Genomic DNA, 23,850 nt, shown 5'->3' on the forward strand with positions numbered 1-23,850 from the left:
GCTTTTTAGAGAATACACCCTTCCTATTGTGATATCTCAATGAACTCAAGAAGTCTTAAAGAAAAGAAGAGTGGTCAGTGGGGTTCTGTCCTCATACTGCTGCATACTGAGAAAGTAATTTCACCTTTCAGCTAGTGTGGAGCTTTAGATCTTTTGTCTGGTCCAGGTAAAAAAAAAAAACAAAAAAAAAACTGCGCAACACAAAATGTAATCTAAAAACCTGTACTGTCTCCAGTCAGTCTGGTCTCTATTGTTTTTTTTTTTTTTTTTTTTTTTTAGATGGGCCGAACTTGATAATTATACTAAACCATTTTAATGACTCTGAAAAACATATACCTCAAGCTGATGTGCTTTTACTTGAAAAAAAAAATGAAATGAATGATTGAAAAAAATGCCTTATTCATGCAGACTTTAAATTGTTTGTGGAAAGAAGGAACCTTTGATCCCAACTATTGCTTGCTCACAGAAATAAATGTGGCACACATGAAAGGGGGTGTGTTCACGTGTCACGCCTGTGTGTGATATGCGAGTGTACACCACTCCTAGTCTAACAAAGAGAGGGGGAAAGAAATTGGTCCAATAAAACCTGATAGCCAAAGTTGACCAAAGACCGTTAACTCCTGACACATCCAACCATACTGCCACGGTTCCTGGTGGTTCAAGTGAATTCAAGTGAATGAAACATATCATAATTGCAGCCCTGATTGTTATAACCATTAAATCCTTTCTTTTTCTTCTACTAATTTCAAATATATATATATAATATACAAAATACCTATAATACCTACTGTTTTAAATCTCTGGAGCAGTGCATGCTGTGCCATTCCCTTTATAGTTGAATACGAGGCTCATGCTAAAAAAATAATACATTTCTACGTTTAAACAGTTCCCAACGTTTAGTATCCCCAGTGCTTCATCCATGACAGGGGGGAAATCCAAGCTTGAATTTGGTGGCAACAGCTGCTACAGGCTCATTTCTCTGAGGTCATGGCATTGATTAGCCACAGATGCCCTGGAGCCCTGAAGTGAGGCAGGTTGCAAGCTGACCTGAATTATACGGTAAAGACGACATCTGAGCCAGTTCAATTACTGCACTGATTACTCTAAAGCCAAATCACTACTGATGCCTAACTCCCCTCTTGAGTGACAGTCAAGAGTCCCAGAATGCACTTTCAAATGCTTTGCCTTTTTTGATGGGCTAATGTTAAAGGAAACTTGATCTACAATTGACCCCTCTCTCTCTGATTTGGCAACTGTTTACAGGAGCTACAGTGAATCTAAATAAACTATCAGATGACCATGGAAAAATGCCACAATAAATTTTGTTGTTTCACCCGAGCGCCAACATGCCAGGATGGTGAATGTAAGAGGGGCAAAGATGGGAAGAGAGGTATGTTAATTATGCATTACCAACAAGCTGTTTAATGTCAAACGTCTGTACAGACCTGCAGCTATAACAATCAGCTTGAGAAACTGTTGCTGGGCTCCTTGAAATGCCAAGGATGGAGCCATCCAATCCTGCATTCAATCTTATTTATCTAAAAGTTTCCATTTCTGCTTCCTATGGACTAAATTGCAATTTTTTTTTTTTTTTTGTGAAATATCCAACCAAATGCATACAAATTTGTCCTGGAAAAAATCATTACCTTTTGTCGAAACTAGAGACAAGGCTGGCTTTAGGGAGCTGACTAATGGTTGATTAATTATACATCAAAGGTGCCCAGTGGAGAACAATATTCTTCCCCTTTGGAGTAATAATTCTGTTTACTACCAAATGTTCAAGCCAAGATGATAAAATTAATGTATTTAAAAAGCAGAGGAGTGAACTGTCATTTGTGACATTTCCAGGAATGTTGGCAAAACAACCAACATTTTTTTTTTAAATAAATTGCTTCCATGGGGATGAAGAAACGATTTCAACTACGGATTCCTTGTAGAGTTTTTGTCCACTATGGAGCTCTGTAGAACGGTTGTTCATGGCAGGGGGGGGTTGCATGAAGACACATGAGCTGGCTCACAAGCATGCGGAAACACAACTTCCCACTGTTCCTTTAATTGAGTAAATCATGACACAATAGACATTTCTCTGGGACATTAACAAAATGTTCAGTGTCACGAGTATATACAATATCTACGATCTACGCAGCTGTTAGCCTCCACCCGATGTTTCTGTTTTATGATTTATTTAGTGCACTTTTTTTTGGGATTGCTTTGGAAGGCTTTGGAAGTTACAAATGTAAAATTTGTATGATTTCTTTAGCTTTAAATTAGTAAACAGATGAAAAAGCTGTTCTGTTCAACTTTATGGATTAAAATCACTTTTATTCTGTGTGATATGCTGTGGATTTGGCTTTCCAAAACATTTGTTGAGGAATTTAATTCACCTACAGGCCATATTTTAATGTGTTTGAAATTATGACTGGGAACAGATGTTTACACCAAACAGCTCTGTGCTGCATATTGACTCTTCAGCTATGCTGGAATGTTTTTTGTTTTTTGTGTGTGTGTGTAAAGATTTAGTCTTCAAACAATAGTATTGCTCTGTCAGACACAAAATCCACAAATATTTGCTATTGATTTTCTTTGCCTTTTGTGAATGGTGAATAACTACAATGGTTATCGTTACTATTTGGATGGCCCCTGTAGGTCCTCTAATGGCCACTCGGCTGATAGCAGCAGACAATAAGGTATGTTCATGACGTCAGTGCCTTGTTCTGACATCAGCTAGCACGCCCAGCAAATCACTAGACTGGCAGAACTTAGTCCTCCTTTATCCCCCAATGGACTCCCACCTCTTTGTAGTACTCCACTATGATTAATGCCACACCGCCATCAAACAACAAGTTGCATATCTAATGTAAAAACACTAAATGAGCCTTCTCAGGTGGGTTTTAGGGTCAAACAGATTCAAGACCTCCCATCACCAAAAATCCTCTGTGTCCTTCCGAGGCTGCTCACAGCGGAGGAGGAATAAATTACACGCAAACAGAAATACTGGCTCCTTTTTAACATCAAATTCCAACATTTGTATCACTGTTATTTTGTACCTCTCTCCAGTCTTTCCCATCCACAAACCTTAAACCCTAGCTTTACTTTCTCAATCACCATACTTACTCCTAAGCATGGCGAAATGGATGTGACCCAGCCAATCTAACTTCTCAGATTGCATGAAACCTAAATCGCGCAGGTAAAATCCACGCGGACCTCACTGAGTTATGTTCTCTCAAACCTCTCCTTTTTTTTTTCCCCCAAACTTGATGGAAATTTGCCAGCACCACAAATACTGCTACAATTTTCACAGATGCTTGCATTAGTATTCTGAAGGGACGTTTCTCAGTGACATGTAATACATCATAGTCACCAGGAGGCACTTTGACTGCAGAGTTGACGTGCAAATATGGGCAGAGCATGTTTCAGTGTTTTACACTATCATTTTTATCCTAAAAATGTCTTTCAGCAGAGACACATGTGAACCTGCATGCATGTATGCATGTATTCGCAACTGCATACTGCATTAAAGTGCACTCCAGCTGGCCGAGTAAATGCATTGTACACATCATGAATCTCCACCCACTAACACACACACACACACCAATGTGTTGCACGTCAGGGTCATAGAGTCTTTGCATCGTGGGATATCTGTAAAATGTGATATGAAGGGGGTTGGGGGAGTGTGTGAATGTTGGTGTTTATCATTGTGTGTTTAGGGACAGGAGTGTTCTCACCTCGAACAGTGAACAAGGCAGGAAAGCTGCATGCCCTTGACCAACCTTTAGGTTTTACTGTGCTTTTATGAGAGGGTATAAATCACCATGATGTGTATTTTTTTATTTTTTGTTTGTTTGTTTTTTTAAATGCTTATGTTTTACAATGTGCGGCCACATTGGCAAGGTAAATGTGCGACCCCTATAACAGAACCTATAACAAATACTCTTTGGAATACGTTTGGCCCTGAAATTGAATATATCTCAAAATAATGACAGGATGTCTGCGTTGTTCTGTGTCAGTCAGACTGGAGAAACAATGAGAAATATTTCCAGTGGACACATTAAAATGAATTACTCTTGTGGGGAAAATAAACAACAGTGAACTGCTGCTGTACTTGCAGGTGAATTGAAAATACACAAATTATCATATTGATTGCTTTTTTGCCTCAATGAGGAGATTTCCATTTTTATTTCATAAAATGTTTACATACAAACAAAGGTTGTCAAGAAGAGAGCTTTAATACCATCCTCTGAGAGAGATTCTTCGTCCAGACAGGTTTCAATAGAAACCATAAAAGAGTAACTCTCCAATACTACTCTCCACAGTGTAAACAGCTCAGGCCCAAACCTCTTCACTCAAAACATTTGCTTGTTATGGCTCCCACTCATATATTCATGTATTCATGTGTTTATCAGAACTTGGTGGCTTGCGTTGCCATTTTCTCCTTATAATGATGAGTGAATGCACTTCCATAGTAGAATGGAAATAATCATGGCTCCCATGAAAACCTAGATGCATTTGTTTTTTTTTCCGTTGTGAGATAAAGAATACACAGAGGAAGAACGAAAGGCTTCATTTAGCTTGTTTTCCATACCTGCTGCATGAACCGTTTCCACCAATTCCAGCCGCAGGTATAATTAACATTTTTGGTGGTGAGCAATTTTTTTTTTTTTTTTTTTTTTTAAATGAGATGACAGTTCAAGTTTTCTTCCTGGCTATGTCCTGGTGTGAGTTATTGTTTTTTGTTTTTTTTTTAATTAAAACATACCACAAAACATGAGGATGGAAGTTGTATTTAAACTGACCACAGAGCAGAAATTCATTATTACACCAGGCACATATTCTTCCACCTTAATGTTTTCAAATCCAATGTGTACTTATAAAACATTAGAAGATGTGGTTTATATTTTTTCCTGAGCTTTTAGGAAGGATATAGTCAGGCTTATATTTCAAGGGGTATTTGTGATATGTCTGAGTTTCCGACTTTCAGTAACTGATGCTGCAGGAGTCTTGTCTTCCTGCCTCTAATGTGTCCATCTCCAACACTAGTGGGCAGTCACATTCCACACAGACTCGTCTTGTACTTTACCTGGACACCAACATCTTGAACACACGCACACAGCCACAAAAATATACCTTGTAGCCCCAGTCATTTATTTATTTATTTTTGTCTCCTTCCCACTGGCCCTTTTGAGGCTTTTCCTCAGGCTTTTCCTTCCTTCACCAATTCAGCTGAGTTGTATAGTTGAGGAGCAGCTGCAGCCACTGATCTGCCAAGCAGTGCAATCGGCAGACGGGTGAGGGAGAATGCCATCCTGGTGAGGAGTAAGAAAATGGCTTTTTAATTAATGTTTTGATTTTGGGGTAGTATATCACTCTTGAGACAAATGATTGATGAGTGGCATTTAAATGAGAGGATTACAACCACTCAATGACCATCCAAAGTCACCATGGAGTTTATTGGATATTAATTAGGTGAGATGAGGAGTAGGAGGAGTAAAGAAGGAGGAAACAGATAAATGCTCTCCCCAGATGTGTGAGACGTGAGACAAGAAACAGAAGGACTAAGAGAGGTTAATGTGGTATGAAATTTGAGTAGTGTGTGTGTCTGTATATTGTGCCAAGACATTTATCAGTCTGCTTGAATTTCAGTTGGAATTCATAGAAACCAACGCTGGCATTTGAAGCACATCATGAAAGAATGCTGGCTCGACTCATCATACAGAGAAATATTAGGGATTTTACAAGTATGTAGTTTAAGAGGTTGTGCACACATTGCTCACATTATTAAAAATTGCAAGCATTGTAAATTGTAGTGTATTTTTTTTCTGCATTGTTTGCAATATAGCCATTTTTCTGCTCGGAGCAATGGAGAGATATTCTCACAAAATGTTTTGCAGTGTTGCTCACACATTCTTTGATCCAGTAATCACAAATACTAGGTTTCCATGAAAAAGGTAACTCTGCGCTGTTAATTAATTTTTAGAGGGAAAATTCACTTTAACTTAAGATAATATATTATGTTTAGCCACGATTGATCAAAATCATGATCTTTCCTGAACCTTGTTGTTCAAAAATGTTTTTGTTGCCATAACCCAAATAAAGACATGACTCTGGATGCAACACTTGGTCTCTGCTATCACTACAATGAACTGTACACTCCCACAATCCATCCTGAACACCTCCTGACATCTCCTCAACTATTAATAATTGAATTGCCTCTAATTGTAATACAGCCCGTAAATACGTTTTATGTTGCTGTTAAATTGTATAGAAAATCACAAGCTTTTCTAAAGCTCCCTAAAATATAATTTATTCTACCTGTTCACCTTCAGTAAAAGCTTTACCCGAGCCCTCGTGTCTATGTGGGACACTAGAGGTATAATCTCATAAAAAATTCTCATTAGTCTGTATTAGAACCCAAGTTTCCTTTTCAAATTCTCAATTATTCAAAATCAACAAGTATGAACTTTTCAAGTTATTGTTGTTTTTTTTTTGTCAGATGTTGGCATAAAACAACCTATTCTACAACCTGAAAGTTGTTGATTAAGATAGTTCTTTTTTTCTCCTTTATGTGGAATTTGATAGAAAACTAAATTATACTGGGAGATTAAATGCTTTCTTCATCATCTACAATATGACGCCCCCCCCCCCCCCCCCCTTTTTTTCCCCTGTTCACTTTGATCCTTCTTTGTATCAAAATGTTTCAGGGATAATGCCCTCTTATGCTTTATGTTGCATGTTGAAAGTTAGAGCATTGATTTATGGATGGATTCCAACCTTTGACTTCCTGCTGACTTTCATCTTTGCCTTCAGTCATCTTTACAGGTTTAGAGATGACATGCTCCGTGTATTAGGCAGGTTGGGATTTTTTTTATTTTCTATTTTTTCCTTTGTAGACGGTACTTTTGTACAGGTACAGACTCATGCTGGTCTCTCTGTTTGGAATTCTTATCTTGTCTTCCTCCTCAATGTCAAACAGCACGTCTATACATCCAGGTCAAACTTAATCAATTTCGAGTCAAATATCTCCCTTTTGGTTAATGGCTTTCACAACCCCTTTCTGATTTCTTTATCTTTATTGACTCTTTAAGCATCAGATGTAGTGTGTTGATGAGCGACTTTATTCTTTCCTTTAAAAGCCTCTACAAGGGTAATTACTAAAGCACCTGTTTTAGTTTGACAGTGTGCAATAAAACATCATCCTCTCCTCCTTCCATCCCTCTGTAACCTGTTTGTTTTTCATCCACTCATCAGTGATCTCACGTTTTCTATAACTTATGTCAAGAAATTCCACAATTATTTGCTGTGGCTGATTCACATTTTCTGTTGCCAGTGTGGGTCACGCTGAAACAACTTCACAATTGCGTTTCTGAGGTCTGAGACCTCTTTCATACCGAGCCGATGCCACACTCGGGTATTTTACTCTATTTACACTGCTTAAATGTTTGGTAAGGCAAAAGGAATAAGCTTCACCTGCCGTGGCAATTGCAGTAACCCACTGTGTTGCTAGCATATATGTTATACTGTAGTTATTGGAGGCAGGCCAATGGCAGAGATCCATGAACTGCCATATATCTGTATAGGGAATGTTTAAAAGTTGAAGGCAATTTCAATTTCATTTTAATATCATAAAAGAAGTGGTTTGTGAGTAAATAAATGTAATAAATATCTGTAAAGACATGATAATATTAACATCATTTATCACAACGTCCTTTGATTTTTAGATTTCATGCTCCTTTCATTCATATATTGAATTCACATAAATTGATCGAACAAGTCTTGAGATGCACCCCGTAGAGCCCTACAGGGTGCAACATCCCAAAAACTTTGCAAAGAAAAGCTGAAATACATACAATCTAGAGGACAGAAAATGCGCTGCTTCCACAGTATGCTGTATATATAAACCTTGCTACAACTCTGTGGCTGGTTTCTGTGTGTTTTCTTTGGTACCCTGAGGGAGGGGTTCTGCTTTCTGGTCTGTGAGGCAGTGATAAATCACTAGTCAGGTGAAGATGAAAGCCTGTGGGCTAAACTGCTCCAAAGTATGGCCTTCATGAGTCGTCAGCTTATCTTGAAAGGCCTGTAACAGTCCTCAAAAGGCAAACTGTTCTCAGTCTGATTGAGTTCCAGTTGTGCTACAGCTAGAAGAGTTTTGTCGGGTGTTTCTTTCCAACATGACAACTAATCTCGTATTCTTACTGTCATTGTAAAAATCTTATGGATACGGAAAAGTATCTACTTGACGGATTCTTCACTAAACCGCTCACTTAAACCGTGATTGTCTAAACACAGCCTTGGCATTACTCTTTTCTCCTGGATCGTTCACACAACAGTGATTCATAATTGCTTTGCAAAGGCTTATATTCTTATTGAACTACAGGCATGATTGCAGTTACAGTTAGAAAAACACTATTGGGAGTTATAACTCTGTAATAACGTTTAGCAAAGTGCTGATTCTTCAGATATATTGTGTAAATAATTCCTAAATAAATAAAATTCTACATTTTTGTACTTGGACAGCATGTCGTAACATAGTTCCCGGCCTGGAGCCTTTCTGTGTGGAGTTTACATGTTCTCGTCATGCCTGTGTGGGTTTCCTCCCACCATCCAAAGACATCATGTTTGGGTTAACTGGTGACTCTAAATTGTCTGTAGGTCTGAGTGGTTGTTGGTCTCTGTCTGTCTCTGTGTGTTGGCCCTGTGATGGACTGGTGACCTGTCCAGAGTGAGCTGGGACTGGCTCCAGCACCCCCCGTGGAAACAGTAGAAAATGGATGATGATGATGAACATTCAGAGGAAACTGCTGTATCAGAGCCTGACTTGTTCGACTTGTTTAATATTATACAACAATTCGGAAAATACATACACTACAATGGACCAGTTAGGACACCCCCTAAATGGTATATATTAATCCTCTTGATCTGTGACTAATTCTCACTAAGATCCTTTTTCTGAACAGAGGCAGTACAATGGATGTAATCACATGTAAAGTCGTAGAAAAGTGAGTCTTTGCACATTTTTTGGAATTGCAAAAATGTTCAGGGATGACATGGCAACCTTCCCCTATCTCTAAAGCATGTTGGCACGGAAAACAATAAAATCTTTGATCCAGGAACAGAAAAGTTTAAATTTAATTTCATGGTACGTCTGCACAAAATGTAAATGCACAGTAAAAAAATAAACGTATACTGATGGATGAGCAGACAGCACCTTCTCATTCATCCCTTCATGGTTTTTAAGCTCAAATGCTTTCATGCTATGTACCAAAAAAAAAAAAGAAATTGCATTCCCTAAACAAGGCAAGGAAAGGCAAGTTTATTTATACAGCATGCTTCGTACACGATGGCAATTCAATGTGCTTTCCTCACTGTACATCAGGGGTCACCAACTCTGGTCCTGGAGAGCTACTGCCCTGAATGTTTTAGATGTTTCCTGCTCCAACACACCTCATTCAAATGAGTAGCTGATGATCAGACCTCAGCAGAGCTGATCAAAGTGATAAAATCAAAATGCAGCTGTCTGGATAAGAGAAGTACAATGCAGGTTTCATGCATAAGCACATGAGAAAAGAAATGTCTTAACCTGGATTTGGTGATATCGACATTTGGTGCTGATTTAACCTCCACTGGCAGTTTGTTCAACTTGTTTGCAGCATAAAAGCTAAATGCTTCTCCATGTTTAGTCTGGACTAGCTGACCTGAGTCTGTGGAGTCCTGCTAGGTTTATTTTCTCTAAACATATCAAAGATGTGTTCTGCTCCCAAACCGTTCTGTGATTTGTAAAGTAGCAGCAGAGTTTTAAAATCTTTTCTGTGACTGACTGGGAGCCAATTTAAAGGTTTTCAAACTGTTGTAATGTGCTCCGATCTCTTAGTTCTGCTTAAAACTCGAGCAGCAGCGTTCTGGATGAGCTGCAGCTGTTTAATGCTCCTTTTGGGGAGTCCAGTTAGAAGATCATTACAGTAATTGAGTCTACTGGAGATGAATGTGTGGATGAGCTTCTGCTGCTCTTCTTGGGTGGCCAAACCTTTAATTCTGTTGATGTTTTTGAGTTTGTAAAAAGCTGCCTTAGTGACAGCTTTGATGTGGCTGTTGAAAGTCACACCAAGATTACAAACTTGGTCTGTGGTTTTTAGAGAGTGAGACTCAAGATATGTACTGATGCTGACCCTCTTCTCTTTGTTGCCAAACAGAATAATCTCAGTTTTATCCTTATTTAGTTGAAGAAAATTCTGCCTCATCCAGTTGTTTACTAGCTCCAGACAGTGAAACAGTGAGTCTCGTGGGCTGCAGTCGTCTGGTGACAGAGACTCATAAAGTTGTGTGTTATCTGCATAACTGTAGTAATTGATATAAAAATAAAATAAAATAATAAAATTGAAAATAAAATAAATACAATTTTATAAAAATAATATTAAATTATGTAACATTTGACCCAGAGCGAGCATATACAGATTGAACAGGAGTCCAAGAACTGACCCATTGAAATTTATCAAGATTACAGTTTTTTGTTTCAAAAGGTTTTGAACTGAGTGAGTGTTGCTGATTTCAAATGCTCAACTGTTTCTTTCAGGATTTATAACTCAATCTCATTAAATTGTGACATCACAGTTGAGTTATTCTCAGGTTTTAGACACAGGCTAGTTCCTTTGTTTGGCTATGCGGCAATAATATTTAATCTAATGGCTTTGATTTTTTTCACAAAAAATGTCAAATTCATTGCATTTCTCCCTTCTGTGCTTCTCTGTGTTGGGGGTTTGTATGCTTATCAACCATAGCAAACAAAAGTTTGAGAATTGTTGACATTTTTGTTAATCATGTCAGATAAATGTAGCTGTCCGGCCTTGCAGAGCTCATTGTTATAGTTACAAAGGCTCTTTGTATAGCTCATAGTGAATTTAAAGTTTAGCTTTCCTCCATCTACGCTCAGCTTTCCTGCATTCTCTTCTCAGGTTTACTGCCATGGTGGTGTTTCTCCATGGTGTTTTCTGTTTGGTCAAAGTGTCCTTGATTTTGACTGGTGCAACAGCACCCATTACATTCAAGATTTCTGAGTTGAAACGACCCAGTCGTCCGTCAACTGACGCTGCACTCATTGCTGATGATGTAGCTATAGCTTTGACAAACTGAGCACTCGCTCTCTCATTAATGCACCCTTTCTTAACAGGGAAGGGGGTTTTGAACATTCTGAGTGATCAGTAAATCAAACAACACAGAAATGGTCAGACAAAGGCAGATCAATAACCACAACAGAGGAAATGTCAACACCTTTAGAAATAACCAGGTCCAGAATGTGGCCTCAAATGTGTGTAGGCTCTTGAACATGTTGGACCAATCCATATGTGTCTAATACAGAAGAAAGTTCTTTGGGCTTGCCATTAATCTTTTATAATCTACATGAATGTTAAAATCCCCATCTAAGACAAAGCAGTTAAAATCAGTAAGTCAACAAATTCCTAAATAAAATTTTTGTAACACAGGAATTGTACTGAATCCAAACTTTTTCTCAGAACAGCTTCTGAGAAAACGTTTTGATTCGAGTTCTATTCCTTTACCCAACGTAAGAATGGGGTGTGGGATAGACACATGATGTGCTTTACAGTGGCGCAGAGAAAACACGTCCTTGTGGATCTCAGAGCCAGGTTTCCTATGTAGGATGTTAAAAGATACTGTGTGGATAATAATGCTCATGGCGTCAGGGCGTGTGGTCTCCAGTATCACTCTAGGTTTTTGCCGTTTTTACATGCTAGCGCTTTTGCCCCACAACAACAAGGTTGTGGGTTCGGTTCCCAGCCTGGGGCCTTTCTGTTTGGAGTTCTGTGTTGCATGTTCTCCTGTCTGTGTGGGTCTCCTCCGGGTACTCCGGTTTCCTCCCACCGTCCAAAGATGACATGTTTGGGTTAACTGGTGACTCTAAACTGTCTGTAGGTCTGAGTGTGACTGAGTGGTTGTTGGTCTCTGTCTGTCTCTGTGTGTTGGCCCTGTGATGGACTGGTGACCTGTCCAGGGTGACCCCACCTTCACCCAGAGTGAGCTGTGATTGGCTCCAGCAGCCCCCACGATCCGGAAATGGATAAGCTGTTGAAGATGAATGAATGAATACATGCTGGGTAATAGTCACCAATCAGAACTGTGACTATTTCATTTGATGTGGAGTTGCCTGTGCTTTTTCCAGCTCCGGTGGTGGGCTGAGGGCCTTTCTTTGTGTTTCAGATGGCCCTGTCAATAGATGTTGTTCAGTGAGACTTCAGGTGGTGGAATGAGCACTGGAGCTTTCAATTTTTATTTCCTGCTGAAAATTCCTCTGCAACGGACAACAGGTCCAGCTTGGGTTGGTGACTTTGGTCTAACACCAGGGCTGTGCTAGTAGAAGGAGTAGGAAAGTCCAGTTTGCAAGCTTCTTTTAGCTATTCTAATGTCATTTGGACACATCAATGGGAGTGTGTCAGCCAGGTCTGTGGCGGGACGCTCCACATCAGATGTGAGCGCTTATAAAGAAGCCGCAATAGAGTCAAGGAATTGCTCGTTCTCATGAATGCGTCGCAGTCTTTCAGCCTTCTTTTCAAGCTCTGTGATCTACTCAGTAAGTCGTTTGCATTCTGTGCAGCTCGTTGCCATTACAGGGTTTGTAGACATGGTTCCCACACTGTTCAAAGTAGATGGGCTGGCGGCCAACAAAAACTAGAACTCTAGGCAAACAATTTTCAAGAAGTTCAAAAAGGTTGCTTAAGGTCGCTGCTGTCCAAAAATCGACGGTGTAGTTCAAAATCTCTCAAGAGACCACAACAATACAGCATTTGGCTGAATAAGTGTTAACAGCCGCTAAACTGCTGTGCATAGAATAGATGTATTAAAATATGTTTGAAATTCGCTGTTTTCAATAGAAACAAAATCCTAGTATTCTAAACCCTCTGTCCATGGAATACAGGAGTAAAAACTAAGTTAAGAGTAAGATAAAATTAAAAGATTGTAAGCAAGCAGGAGCAAGCAGGAGCAAGCAGCACTGAAGGAGAGCAGGAAGTAGCAGGTTTTGAACCTGCTTTATTTAGTGTAGGGACATGGAGACCTTCAGGATAATTTCAGAAACCTTGGTTATCAGAGTTAACAAGCTGAACAAATATTATTAGTGGCCAATAAAGCCCCTGTGACACGAAACAGGGCCCGAGAAACAATAATGTTTTTTAACATGTTGCGGTGTTGACTTGATCCCTGAGTTTGTTTTGGAAAGGACGAGGCGTCTGCAGATAAGTCAGCTCACATTAAAAAATAAATAAATAAATAAATAAATAAACAATAAAATTGAATGATTGACCCTGAAGCAAATCCAGATGAGGAGAAACTGATTGCAGTGACGCTGGTGGTAAAGGTGACAGCACCCATGATTCCGTGCTTCAACTTCTATCTCCGGTTATTATATTTATTGTAGAGACCTTGCTGGCAGAAACTGACAGTGTCTAAACAAGATTTTAATGTTTGTATTGTAATAGAAAATAAATTCAGTACATGACATTGCATAAATATTAACAGCCAGCTAAAAGAAGAACAGACAAAGTAATATTACTTATTGTGTGGGTTCACTTAATTTTTTTTATTTCTAAACATGTATGAAATAGTCTGCTGAAGGTTAGTGTCAAGGTTGCGATAGGTTATGCAGAGGTTAACTCCTTTCTAAAGTGGACAAACTTTTTAGTTGTGTGACTCAGTTGTATAAGACATACCATCTGTTCATGACAACATGTAGGTCTGACATTGTCATAATTCAGCCCCCCTGTGGTTGCTCCATAAGGATACCACATTTACCCTCTTGTTAAGTTTCACTCACAATAATGTCTAGTTATTATTTAATATTAAACCACGATCTACTGGGGGAAAAGAAGTGCTTACAGGTGTGACAGAGGTCAGAGTAAAGACTGATCCCCCTGAAAAAATCTACTATTTCCGAATCTTATTTGTTATTTACAAAAAAAAATGCATGGAACCTGAGTGGTGAAAATTCCCTTTGTATATTACACACTTTACGATTATTGCACACAGCTATTGTTCTAAAGATCTTAAAAGTCCCAGCTGTTTCATGTAATTTTTCTCCTTTATTAAAGAAGAAAATACCCTTTATATATTCACAACGATCGATGATCAGTGTTCCATAAAAATGACTATGCTGAATATATGTAGTCATTTAAAGTGCATTTGTATTCTCAGAGGTTGATATAAAATCATTCCAAAACAACATAGGCCTTTTTGTATTTGCCACTTAGAAGAGTCTTTTTATTCATGCTGCCAATATCTGTCATTGTTTGCCGTATACTGTGATTCAGTAAAATCAATACGAAGGAGGCAGGTTTTTGTGATGACTGTACATTGTCAATGCGCTGCAAAGAGTTCACTTGCAAATGGAGAATGCAGCAGGTTTAAAGAAGTCCACCTGCCTTTGCTGCATGCAGTGTAAGACATGAGCAGAGACGTTTCAAACAAAAGATAGCCAACGCTGTATTTTTGCGAACCACTTGGTTCAGTGCATATTACAGTATGCTGTAATTCACAAGGTGAGCAATTCACAAACATCAATCTACTCTACCTCTGAATCAGTCAGCTGATAATTGTATCATTTAATCTAAAGATCTGAATCTAATCAAATGATACTTGAGCTGTTGGCTTTGTTAGGAAACTTGCATGGCTGTAACCTTGCTTCTGCTTCTGCTAGCCAAGCATTAACCCATGGTGGTAATGGCGGGGTCAAGCTGACGGTTGCACGATTGTGTCCTATTGTCACTCAGTGAAATTGCTGATAGCCAATAAGATTGCAGCCCTCCTCTCCATATATCTGTATCCCTTTCTGTTTCTGTCTCGCTCTTTGAAATCTCTGGTTATCTCTCTCCCTCTTTGACCATCCAAAAGTTTCATTTACAATCATGAAAAGCAGCAGAAAAGAAGCCAAAGCAAGTGTCATGTACTGTCTATTCATCGATCTCCTCCACTCCGTTTAATCGCAGTGCCACAGCTGAACACAACAAGGAGCACTTCAACAGGTCACAGAGACTGTGTGCACACATGCATACAAATAATTAATGAACAGATGGGACATTTTTGAGCTTTTACCTTGTTCCCTTGTCGCCGTTTTTCCCATATCTGATTTAGAGTTTGCATGTTCTCCCCGTGTCTGTGTGGGTTTCCTCCCACAATCCAAAAACATCATGTTTGGCTGAACTGGTGACTCTAAATTGTCTGTAGGTCTGACTAGCTGGAAAAAGCAGTAGAAGATGAGTGAGTGTTCCTCAGAAGTGTTTCTCATTTTCATTCAAATTAAACCTGACAAACTGTTGTTTTAATATATTTATGAATCCAGAATTTCGAGGGAACCTGCAGCACATTTTTATGCTGCCCCCTTTCGATCTGCACCAATATTTGATCTAAATCTTAAAAGAAATATATTGCGATATAAAAACGCCCAAAGTCTAATAGTCTACCATACTGTAGTTGAATCATCAGTGATCCGTCTCTGTCTTGACAAAAAGATAATTTTATATACCACATACTAGTATTTATTGCAAGGCTATTGCACAGGATTGCATTTACCAATGTGCTATTGTCCACGTTGATTTTAAGATGATATGACATCCTCAAAATCAGCGTGTGCGTGCTTGTCTGTGTGTATGAGACTTGACTCCCTTTGAGAGGGAGAAGGAGAAGCAAAGAACAAACAAAGGTCTCAGTATGCCTTTAAACAATAATCTTTTCAATCTTGGGATAAATTCTGCCATTTTTATTATGACAGTTGTATTTGGATACTCTGTTTTTTTGTTTTTTTTTTTGTTTCTCCTCCCCCCCCTAAAATCCAAAACCGTATTATTCCTACCATGCATGTATCATCTCATACAAAAATCTCATGATGCATGACATGGCATATTCAACAATTATGTATGTAGACCATTGTTTTGTTGCTATAATTACACACTGCTTCCTGAAATGATATTGTGTTGTAGAAACAACTGATTTGCTTTGTGCTGTAACTAGTAATGTGAGCCTTATGGTTTATTAAGAGAGGCTCATTTTGTCTCTTAAAGTGGGTCATAAAGATCGGGTTCAAAGAGACTGACTGAATATTACTCATGCTAAATATCAGAAAGTACAACAAAAGACAAACTGCGATCTGAAGTATACAGCTCTGAAATGATTTGAAGTTTGCAGACATGCTTTTGTGTGCTGCTGGTAGTATATGCCACTAGTGATTTGGGTCTCCCCTGCAGGTTTGTTTGAAAGTTTTAATGTGATTATACAGGTGGCTCCAAAGACCAAATTGACGATGTTAATAGCATTTTGTTCTATTATTGTCAGTCTGCAGACATACAGACCTATGCTAGTGTGAAAGCTGAAAGAAAATGCATGGAGTCTGTGATATTTTAGTGTCACATCTGATTATCAAGAAAGTTATTGCAAATTGCAATGTGTATTTAAAGACCCTTTACCATATACATTGGATTGACTGTGTTTTGCTATTTGGATGTAAATCTTTTTTATTTGACATTTCAGCAAACAGTAAAATGACAAAAACATAATAAATAAATAAATACATTATAAATATCTGTATTTTTACCCTACATTTGTAATGTTCAATACATTCAGAACCAAATTTGCTGTGACTGTTATCTTCAGAATAACTAATGTGAAAAATTATTCATAAAAACTTTTCCAGACTTTCTAGCTAAGGACTTTGGGAATTCTATGATGTTTATGGTTATAATTTGGAAAACCATGGCAGTAACAGGTCAAATAGAGTGTTCAATTGTTTTCGATGGAAACAGATTTTCCTGGACTGTTGTGGAACATCAATCACGACCTCCTTTCTTGTCACAAACACCTCTTACACCTTTTGTTAAACTAATATTTGATGACACTGATATTTGTGGCATTCCTAAGAAGTCTCTAACCATGTGTAGTTCATAGTTAACTTGATATTCTAACACATTTCCAATAATCAAACAGTTCCTCCTCTTTTTCCATCTGGGGTTCGACGATTCGTGAATCATTCTCTAAATCTCTACTAGCATCTGTCTCCGCCTATGAAGCTGTCCCCAAGAACCTATGAAGTCAGCATGGACAGATCCCTCAAAAGGTTCCCAACACTTTGTTGAAATCATTCCTCGAGAAATTCAGAATGTTTTGAAGGAAGATGTGTGTGTTTTGGGTGAGGTGTTGAGGGGGCTCTCAGTCCTCAATGTGCAAAATAATTTCTCCTCTTCAAGGGAGCAGTGTCGAATACACATTTTTCAATTCACTTCTTATGTTTAGTTAAAAGGCTTTTAACGAAACATAAAGGGGACCTTAATTATCCCAGTACATCGTAAAGGCAATATTTTTTTTTCTAATGCCCTTCTTTGTTCAATAATTGGGAATGTATTCCTGAAATCCCCAGAAAGTGAGACAAAAAAATCTATTGAAATAGTGCATATATACTATAACATTATAATGGATGACAGGGTGCTAAGCTTTGGCTCAGGTTAACTGCTCCCACTCCTACCAGTGTTTGATGATCTTTGATATACCTAAAGAGGGACCGTTTCTTTACTGTAATTGAGGTTATGATCAACAGAAAATCAAACAATGGAGAAATGTGGCAGCTTTTTAGGATGAATTAGAAAATGAGAGTGCATTTAATCCTCCTATAGCTGAACTAATACTGAGGCATCAACATGTTGGAAATCTTTGAGCTATGAAATACGATAAATCTAGTTATTTAATTGTAGTACTTAATGGCCATCTGGAATGCTTTCACATTAGTGTTCATCCTTTATTGTTCTTCACATGTCTCACTAAATATAAGCATATGTAAATTCATGAACAGCTAATGTGAGGGGTAAAAGCGAGGCTGTGAGTGAAAGTCAATTATTCTTTTACTGAGCGCTTCTGGAAATGAGCAGCAAACAAGGTTAAAGGTTGAGTTTTAGAATTTTTTCCGACTTTAGTTATATTTTCCCTCATCCTCTCAGATGCATTTTAGTTGCATCTGAGGTACATTCAATTGTGGATGACTTAAAAAAGACACCTGTCTGTACGAGTTCTCTGAGCTGACAGACATAGCAAAAACCAAGTCAGGAAGTCAAGGGAATATCTACAGGACTTCTTTTATCATAGCTATAAATATTTTTGCTGCAATTGAAGGTTCCCAAGAGCACAGTGGCCTCCATAATTCTCCCATTGAAGAAATTCAAACCTTATCTTTATTTGAATCATTGCATTCAACCTGAATTAGCTTGTATACAAATGCCCAAAACGTTGGCTGGGATTGGCTCCAGCACCCCTGTGACACAGAAACAGAAAAATGGTAGAAGATGGATGGATGGACGATTGCCCAACAGAACACCGGCACCAATAAACGATCTAATTGTCCTTCACTGAGCATGAGACAATAGCCCTGATCTCCAATTTCTGACTCTGAATTACATAGTTTTTGCCCATTTTAAACAAATTTATGCAAAAATAAGAGAAGGGTGGAGCCTTATAGCTCAAATTAGCAGTCATTACATTGTTGATTAAAATGGTTTTCTTTTCGCTCAGGCAAAGGTAAACAAACATTCGTTCTAAGCCATGAAAAATTATGTGTACTTTACTTCAAAATATAACATCTGTGCGCAAAAATAACTGTCGGAGGAAAACAGTCAGGCACTTGTGAACATATTGTCAGCCCTTTTGCTGTCATTTTTACAGTAAGGCCGGAGTACAGAGAATAAAAAATTAAATGCTGCTACAGTGTATACAGCTATTCATCACATTCAAGTAAGTCTGTGCAGTTAACTTTTTAACTCAGATACTGCTTAGTGCAAATAAGAACTTGGAACGCATAACTAAAAAACTCTTCCTTCTCTTCTCTTCCTATTCTCTATTCTCTATTTCTAGATAGATACATATTATGCAACACATCTCAGTCCGCATACTTGGACACCAAACCTATCTGGTGCACTGCAGACTCTTTGGGATGTCTGCAGCAATGTGGAGGGTGATAGGTGGCTTCCACCACCAGCCTGAACCAGCTGTGGCATGGTGATGTTGTCAGGATGAGACTGGTGACAATGAACACGGACACTGGGAAACCCCCACAGCTGCATCCTGTGTTTCTGATAAGTTGTCCCACGGGTTTAGGGGACTGAAGTCTTGATCAGCAGAATCCTTCTTGGATGTAGGTGGTGGTATCTCCAATGGTGACAATGTGTCGGCACTTTTGAAGACCCAGCTGTTGTCCAGCACTGTTCTGGAACAGTAATGCTTTAGCTTGTAAAGATTGACAACCTTGACCTTTGACCTCTGGCCCTTCTGAATATGGCAGACCAAGTCATTCAGTAGGCCCATGATGAGGTAAGGACTCTCGTAGGAAGGCAAAAGCGTCTTCACTTTGTTCTTTACTGCCTTGGTGTCTTTAATCAGGTGCCATAATGCATCTCTGATCTTGGATTGGACTATACATTGGACTAAAGTGTGGAGTCGACCTTGAGTTGGCAGATGTTTTTGTCATACTGCCATTCGACACACTCTGCAGACCGTCCAAGAGTCTCTCAGGCTAGCTGGTGAGAGAGCTGTAGACATTCCCTGATCTGTATGACGTAGTCTGAGAGGAGGGAACACCTCTCACCTGCAGAACACCAGCCACTGCTCCCTTTCTCAGAGTGATGGGCCTGGCACCAGGATTGAAGACCCTGATGGGGATGTGAGCAGCCTGCTGTACCTGCACACTCCTCCGTGCCACAGAATCTAGCAAGGCATAGAGTTCTACTCCATAAATTGTCACCTGAACAGTTGTGGCAGACAACCTCTCCAAAGTCCACTTTCTTATGTTTGTCAGTTTTCTCGGGTCGCCACTAATGGAGAGATTTTGGTGCCCTTGGAGGTGTGTCAGTATGCCTCATGGTCTCACTCTCTGGCCCCCGATACCAAAGCAGGTCATCATGTTTACATATCATGGCAGCTCTGGTTCTCCGTTCATGACCACTGGCTCCACCAGACTGGATCAGCTGTCTGACTGCCTGTGCAACCCTTTTGGCAATCTTGTACCTGCGGGCTATGTCATAGACTCTCACCAGGGTATGTGGCTTTTCCTCCGTGAGATTCTGTACCAGCTCAGCGTCAGCCATGGGATTGGTGAATTTCTCCTCCCCAATGGCATCCTGCTCCAGCTCTCCTTGATTGGCATATGCAATAGAAACTTGTTCATAGATGGCGTCTCTCAGTTAATGCAGGTTTTCATCTGGATTTCTGGTCCTCTTTCTCGGTTCAATGCTGATGGCAGCAGCATGCTCTGAATGTTCTGATAACTTCATGGAGTGGACTTTGGATCAGTGGTTGTCCCTGGCGCAGCTCTCAAATTGGGAGAGTCTTTTCGTGCAACTGACCAGGCCACAGTGTGGGAATTCTCTCTCTTGGTCCATAGCATTCATTGAAGAGACGAGGGATGAGACAGGGACCCAGCTCAGTCCTAATTCAGGGCCTGCACTGCATGGCTTGGTGCTGCATGCTCAAGTATACAAGGGGTGATTGGCTAGATAGTCTGTGGGGAAAGAGGTGCTTGAGTGTGTGATACAGGGGCACAGTTAGTAAAAAAGTAATGGTTTAGTCAAGGGGATTGATAATTTGGGCAGTAGTGGGGAGAGCAGCTACAGAGGGTCATAGTGAATGGGGAGTATAGGGGTTCCATTTGATACACTGCCAGTGGTGTGAAGGGATAAGTAGACCCTGATGGTGGTGGGGTGAGCAACCATCCTGTTGCTCTGCCAACCAGCAATCGCACTGTGCTAGCCACGAAGAGGTTAGTACTCTATCGGGAACATCTGCAGTTTATAACGTTAGCTCCGAAAGTCTCTCTTATGTCCATCACAAATTGATTATTACTTGTATTCTGATGAGTTACCCCTACCATGCCAGGTGGGGTGATGATGCCAACTAGGTCTCCCTGATTTATTTTTCAGGGAGCTGGCAACCCTACCTCGAACTGCTAGCTCCTTCCTCAGCTTGCTTTCATTTGTTGCGTCAACACACTAAAAACTGGTACCTCATCTCCTTTTAAGATAGGCACTTTATTTCAGCACTGCAGGGATGTACACGGCCTTTTGCCTAAGTATAGCTCAGACACAAATGTGTTCTCTATGCCCTCTGTAGCTTTACATATCACTTCCGTAGCACAAACCCAAGACATTTTGTTTCCACTTCACGCACACATGACGTCACAGACACACACACACATTAGGCTCAGCCAGTAACACTATGCAGCCAGTAGACACAATTGGGGGAAAAAAAAGATGCTAATCTAATTCATTTCACTTTTCACCCCAGAGAATCTTTCTTGGTTTAATTTATTTAGCTAGTGTCTATAAAAATGCTGTACTTAAAACCAGTGTAATGTAGTTTAAGTGGCTTTAAGTCTATATTGTCACCTGTTGTGAACAGGGGGCTCTCTGTTACAGATAAGCAGTTTGCTTGCTAATGAGTTGTTCTTCCACTTGTTAGACTCCACTAAATAAAGGTTGTGTTAGAGCCAATTGGTTAGTTTTAAATATTCTTACACAGACACTGGAGTGGTTTATAGATGAAAGGGTTTTTTCATAGTCTGTGACTCAAAAGAATGGCATGACTGATGTGAGTTTTAATCCAGGCCATGGTGCTTTCTTTCAAGTATATTTGTTGGAAAAGAAATACAATCACAGATAACGACTTCATTAGAGTTTTGTGTTTTTATTCATGTTCTACTGCTTATCCATTTCTGGGTCACAGGGGCTGCTGGAGCCAATCCCAGCTCACATTAGGTGAGGGCGGGGTTCCTCTTGGACAGGTCAGCAGTCCATCACAGGGCCAACACACAGAGACATGGTGTGTTTGGATGGTGGGAGGAAACCCACGCAGGCACGGGAAACTTCACAGGAAACTGCACAGAAAGCCCCCAGCCCGAACCCCTGACCTTCTTATCGTGAGGCGACTGCACTAACCACTATGCCACCATGCTGCCCTTTTATGTTTTTATATTGTTATTAATTTAGTTATTTTGGAAAAGTTTTTGGCTGGACTCTTAGGAATAAGGGGGCTGTTGCAGGCAAAATCCCTCCCAGATTAAAAAATCTCAGATCATTCTGAACTACTCTAACACTAAGAACAGCTCTCCCTTTTTAGAGTGGAGAAATTGGCAAGATGCCTGATCTTAACTACTTCAACCCTGAAACTGATTTGGACAGGTGAAGACTGATGAGGTGTATATAGCCTGTGGCAACTGTTTCAAGTTGTGTGAGCGTGGAACAACCCTGCCTGTCACCAGTGATGAGCGTCAGCAGCAAAGAGTGGCGACATCAAGATTTTTCCATTTTAATCACTCCTTCATCTGTCAACTCCACCCTTAGGGGGAAACCAGTGGTGTCATTTTCCGATGCAAAGCCCACCTCTGTGGTTAATTAATAGATAAAAGACCTGCTGTAAGTGCTTGTAATATTAAGATGTTTGTTTCTCCTGTTCCCATTTGGGGGAAAACCAATTTGCATTTCTACATTCTTGAAGAAATTTTCCAAACTGCTTTCTCTGTACCTTCACAGTATTATAAGGGATCACTCAGCAGTTTACAAAAGATGTTTTTTTATAGGAGCTCAGTTGTCCTAAAGCATTGAGCCAAACGAATGACACTGTGCCATGTCTGCCTTGTCACAGTTAGTGAAGTAGTAATGTCACTTTAAAAGGTAAAATTATTATTTTATGTTGGATTGTTTTGGCATTAAACTGACATTTGTCTTAAAGAAGTAGTTGGACAATGGCAATACTTTCATAGTGATGTAAATATATTAAAGAAAAAAAGGAGTTTAGAAATACACAGCTGTGACTGTGAGCTGTGTTTCTCCAGAAGCCAAACTGGTCGTTAAAGGTTGTAGCCTTTGCTTTATAATCGCAAGACAACAAACTTATTTTTTTTGTGGACTTGGTTGGAGAGAAGCAGGTCCCTGGTCGACAACCAAAATCATTACCTGTTGTGGTAAGAGGAAGCAGAGACACAGTGACAATTGCCAGTAGGATGATCATTGGACTGGAGAAACAAACTGGGCTACTCAGGGGGTCTGCCTGGGCACCGGCAACTGGCAGGGCAGAAGTACTCAGACAGCGGCAGGGCAGCTCGGGAAGGTGGCCAGGAGACAGGAGAGACAGCGACAGTTTGTGAGTGCTGTCCAGATGCCTGAGAGACGGGCAAAAGCACTTAGGATAATGTTCTGGGGAAAACAGACAAGACCACAAAAGTCAATGAATCTTACCACACAGCAAGCCCCAAATCAGGGACCTGACTGAGAACAGGACCATTGCACTGGGGGGCTGGATGCCTAAGAAAAGATCGAGGGGGGGCATGAAGACAATGAAGATAAACTGACATATACCTGGTTTTTAGGGGAGCAGGCTTGAGCAGAGGTTCACAGAAGTCAAGCAAGTGAACAAACCAAGGCCTGCTCTGACAGCGAGAGACACATAAATGCTCAGAAACAGACATGGACTGAGGGACAGGAAAGACAGGCTCTGACCAGCAATGTAGGTTCCAGGTCTAGTAGTGAAATGGGAACTGGCTGAGACACTGAGAGAGGAACAGATGTAGAATGAGAAGTGGAAACAGACACAAAATCTGAATGAGGAAAAAAAACAATGACTAAGAGATTGATATGGGCACTCTTCTCCCAAAGACTTGGCTTGATTGGTTTAACAGAATGTTTTGATTTTTTTTGGATGGAAAATAATCCGAGGATCAGTGATTTAAGATGGTCACTGCCAAGACATAGCAGAGCCCAGGACATATACAGTGCAGTAACAGCACTTTGATACACCGAACATACATATTTTGGAGTCCTGTTTGATAATTTT

This window comes from Echeneis naucrates, chromosome 3 (genome assembly GCF_900963305.1).
Source record: "Echeneis naucrates chromosome 3, fEcheNa1.1, whole genome shotgun sequence".
NCBI classification, from domain to species: Eukaryota; Metazoa; Chordata; class Actinopteri; order Carangiformes; family Echeneidae; genus Echeneis; species Echeneis naucrates.